This window comes from Sardina pilchardus, chromosome 18, assembly GCF_963854185.1.
Source record: "Sardina pilchardus chromosome 18, fSarPil1.1, whole genome shotgun sequence".
Classification (NCBI taxonomy): Eukaryota; Metazoa; Chordata; class Actinopteri; order Clupeiformes; family Clupeidae; genus Sardina; species Sardina pilchardus.
This window is the reverse complement of record NC_085011.1, coordinates 15,259,629-15,264,628: the sequence shown is the minus strand read 5'-3', so window position 1 is coordinate 15,264,628 and position 5,000 is coordinate 15,259,629.

Sequence of the window (5,000 nt, the reverse complement as noted above, 5' to 3'; positions counted from 1 at the left end):
TATTTGTAACTGTAAAAATTATCTGTACCAGTAATTGTCGATATTACAAGTATACCCTACACTTACAAATCTGTTCTACGGGTACGGATCGGTTTTACAGCTACAGATCAACCTACAGTTAGAAATATTTTACGATTACAAAAATATTCTACAGTTACAAATCTTTTCTGCAGGCGCACAGACTTTTGTGCCACCTAAGGGATGAGAACTGTCTCATATGTTTTGTGTGTGTGTATCGGATTTGTAACTGTAAACCTGATTTGTGACTTCACAAAAAAAAATAACACGAACAATTTTCAGTGTTACCTTGCAAATGTATGCCACAGGTACGAAATATTCCACAGTTACAGTCTTTCCGTTACGAATCTCTGCTGCTCGCACAAGTAATATTTTTACAAGTTACAAGTACTTTTAGAAAGATTAGAATAGAATAGAATATATACTTTTTTGATCCCGTGAGGGAAATTCAGTTCTCTGCATTTAACCCAATTTTAACCGAATTAGTGAACACAGCACACAGTGAACACACAGTGAGGTGAATCACACAACCCAGAGCAGTGAGCTGCCTGCCCAACCAGCGGCGCTCGGGGAGCAGTGAGGGGTTAGGTGCCTTGCTCAAGGGCACTTCAGCCGTGGTGGACTGGTCGGGGATCGAACCGGCAACCCTCCGGTTACAAGCCCGATGCGCTAACCAGTACACCACGGCTGTTCTGATTGAGACTGTTCTGGCGTTCTAGTTCATTAGCCAATCACAGAGCCAGGAGGAGCGCCCACGTTGTGACTGGTTGGCTGGCTGGTTGTGGTGGGTGCAAGCAACCAGACCTTGCGCTGCTAGTTAGAGCCTCAAACTGCTCAGACAGAAGAAATACATATAGACAGATAATTATGATTGTCTATTTAAGGCCAGCACTGTATTTCCTTCCGACGCTGTACTTTCTGATCAGTCACGAAGAACCATCAGAAATAAACGTTGTAGCAGCTAGCTGCTAGGCTAACTTAGCTGATGTTGACACCAGCTTCATTCAAATTCGCCAAAAAGCGAACGTTTTGTTGAACAGTTTTCCGTTCCGGATATTCTATCCACAGTGTAATTAATAACATCAAAGTGTCCCTGCGGAGTAAATGTTGCTGACCATCACTTTCCCATTGAGATTGGACCATAATTTCTTTCTGAACAGATACGTAAACCGTGAACTGTTAGCTAACAGAGCTAAACTGAGATTGAATGTGATTTAGCTAACTAGCTGGTTTTGCCAACCAAGTAATTGTCCTTAAACATTGCCCCGTGTATCAGTAGTACTACTGGTTGTATTAGAACATATTAGTGGATATATATGGAGTCCACTCCATAGAACATGTTTGTTTGGTGTATCAAGCCTGACGGGGGCCGTATCAGAGATCAGAGACTCCGTGGCGGTAGCTAGAGCATCTCTGGTTGCCAATGTCCACAACCAGCCACAACGTCGGCGTTCCTTCTGCTCTGTGATTGGTTAATGAACTAGAACGCCAGAACAGTCTCAAAAGTAGGCCTACTTGTAACTTGTAAAAATGTTTTGTGCGAGCAGCAGAGATTCGTAACGGCAGAGTAGATTCGTAATCGAAAGACTGTAACTGTGGAAGATTTCGTAACTGTGGGATACATTAGCTAACACTGAAAATTGTTCGTGTTTTTTTTTTTTTAAGTCACAGATCAGTTTTACAGTTACACACCCGATACACACACACACGAAACATATGAGACGGTTCTCATCCCTTGGGTGGCGCAAAAGTCTGTGCGCCTGCAGAAAAGATTTGTAATTGTAGAATACTTTTGTAATCGTAAAATATTGATTTGTAACTGTAACATATGTTTGTACTCGTAAAATATTTGTAACTGTAAGATGATCTGTAGCTGTAAAACCGATCCGTACCTGTTGAACAGATTTGTAAGTGTACAACTACATTTTACAGTTACAAATAATGTCTACAGTTTCAAAACATGATCTACACTTACAAGACTTATGAGTCTAATTTAATTCCATAGTGTAATAGATTACTGTTTTCAATTATACGTTTGTGTGTCTGTTGCGATCATATCTGACATATTTTGTCAAACTTGAATTTCAATTCTACTTTGACTCAAATTCGAATCGTAATTCTGCATCCTGTTTTTGACCTCAATTCAAATTAGGGTGGAGGGTTTGTGATGTTGTGGGCCATTTTAATGTTCATTCAAATGTCTTGGAAATCTCATTAGGGCGCATGATATCCTCAATTCCATTTTAAATCTGTCTGTCTCTTCCCAGAACCTACAAGTGGGTCAGGATTGGATCGTCCAGCAGGCCAATGGTCTACTCAAAAGCTTATGTCCAGATCAACACAATAAAGGCAGGCTAATCCCTGGAGTCATGTTTAATCATCTATAATCTATATATCTGTAATCTATAATCTAATCATGTTAAACTCAGAGTCTAGTTTAATAATCTATAATCTAATCATGGTAATCTCAGAGTCAAGTTTAATTACCTATAATCTAATAATTGTAATCTCAGAGTCTAGTTTATTTATCTATAATCTTTATATATATGATCTTGTATCTAATCATGGTTATCTCACAGTCAAGTTTAATAATCTATGGTCTAATCTATATATCTATTATCTATAATCTAATCATGGCAATCTCAGAGTCAAGTTTAATCATCTACAGTCTATAATTAATAATCTAATTTACCGATCTATAATCTATAATCTAATCTATATACAATCTATAATCTAATCAATACATCTATTATCTATAATCTAATCATGGTAATCTCAGTTCCCTGATCAGAGCTCCATAGAGAGCCATTGGGGAGAGCTGCGGAGGAGAACGCCACCAGAGTGGATCCAGGGCTCTGGACCGCCTGGAGAGATTCTGTGATGAGGAATTGTCCCAAAGCCCCTATTTTGTGCTCTCCAGCTTTAGGAGATGTTATGGGAAATGACCAAGAGCTGTTTAATGGCAAAGGGCGGCATACAAAGTATTAAATAATAGAGCGAGCATCAATGACTATATGGCACATGTGTTTTTGGTTAAACATAGTTTTTGTCACCCACTAATTGTAAATAAAATATATTGAGTGTGTGCGAGAGAGAAGGGGAGAGAGAGGGAGGGTGGGAGAGAGACAGAGAGAGAGAGTTGTATTGTATGCTGTATCTCTGTTTTCTTTCTTTATTATACTACTGTGTTGAAACACTTGCTTTGGCGACACTATACCAAACAGTCGTGCTAATAAAGCACCTTAGAATTTGAGAGAGAGAGAGAGAGACAGAATGTGTGTGTGTGTGTGTGTGTGTGTGTGTGTGTGTGTGTGTGTGTGTGTGTTGATGATGATTCCAGTTCAGCATGGATTTGGATGATAAAAATAGCCTTTTTCAACAACTCCTATTGCTAACAATAATAATAATAATGATAATAATAATAAAAATTATATAATTAGTAATAGTAGGATTGTATATATTGTATCTTTCTGTCTACATGTGTGAATACGTTTGTTAATACGGTAAGTGTATAATTTTAATAGTAATTTAATTTTATTTTATAGTATTGACACAATTGAATACAAAGCCTGAAACTAATGTGTTGGATGGAGACTTTATAGCTTTTTGAAATGAGAACACTAGCTGGGACTGATTATCTAGCTGGGGTTTGACTGTAAAATATATTATTTAGTGTGTGTGTGTGTGTGTGTGTGTGTGTGTGTGTGTGTGTATGCGTGCGTGCGTGCGTGCGTGCGTGCATGTGTGTGTGTGTTAGTGACTATCACAGGAGACAGATGGCAGAGTGCTAAGTGATGAGGATGGACATGTTTAGTTACCCCTTTGATTCTTTTAGGTGTGTGTGTGTGTGTGTGTGTGTGTGTGTGTGTGTGTGTGTGTGTGTGTGTGAGTGATTGTGTGGCACTTGTGCTTCTCAGTGTGTGTCTGTGTGTGTGTATGTATGTCACTAAAGACAGGACGCAGTCTGACATATGACATAACAGAGGATATATATTACTTCACATTCAGATGTTTTTTTTCATAATAGGCATATTTTTCCCACATCTACAAATTGACAGTTTGAAACACAGTTTGTCTGTACAAATGCAAGTCGCAAGTTCAGAAATACACAAATTCACATCTGTCGCCAGGGCAACCACTCATCTTCTGTAGATTCCTCACCGATAATCCCTCACTCCACCCACTACTCAGTTTTTCACTCGACCAATAGAAATGCTCAGAGAGTTCTGCTGTCAGCCAATAGAAACACTCAGAGTTCTGCTGTCAGCCAATAGAAATGCTCAAAGAGTTCCACTCTCAGCCAATACAAACGCTGAGAGAGTTCCGTTCTCAACCAATAGAAATGGTCATCTCACACGAGTATCTCACATGACGTGTAGCAATGTTCACAGTTGTAGTTCACCTGAAACGGCCAAAAAACTACAAAGAAGAAAAAATGCTTCGTGTCCCTCGTGGCCAACCAAAAATGTGCACAGAGTTTGGAGTTTTCACAGGTGGCCAACAGTTAACTCAGAGGGAACTGTCCACAGACTGACCACAGCCTGGTCACATTAAGTAGGAATAAACACAATTAGGTGAGTTATTAAATAAACACAATTAGATGAGTTATTAAATAAACGTAATTCGATGAGTTACGTCCTAAACAGCATTAGAAGAGGTGTGGAACTGGTAAGTGATGACAAACACAATTACACACCAGCCACCTAATGGAGGAGGGAGGGAAAGGGCACCCAGGTCTCTCTCCAATGGTCCAGTCAGGGGGAAAGTGTGTGTGTGTGTGTGTGTGTGTGTGTCTGAGAGTGTGTGTCTGTGTGTGTGTGAATCCAATTGGTCCGTTTCCAATGGCTCAGCTCAGAGTCATTCCTTAATGTGTTAAAGAAGAGAGAAGTGTGTTTGTGTGTGTGTGTGTGTGTGTGTGTGTGTGTGTGTGTCTTTGTCTTTTGTGTGAGTATATATGTGTGCTTGTGTCTGTGTGTGTGTGT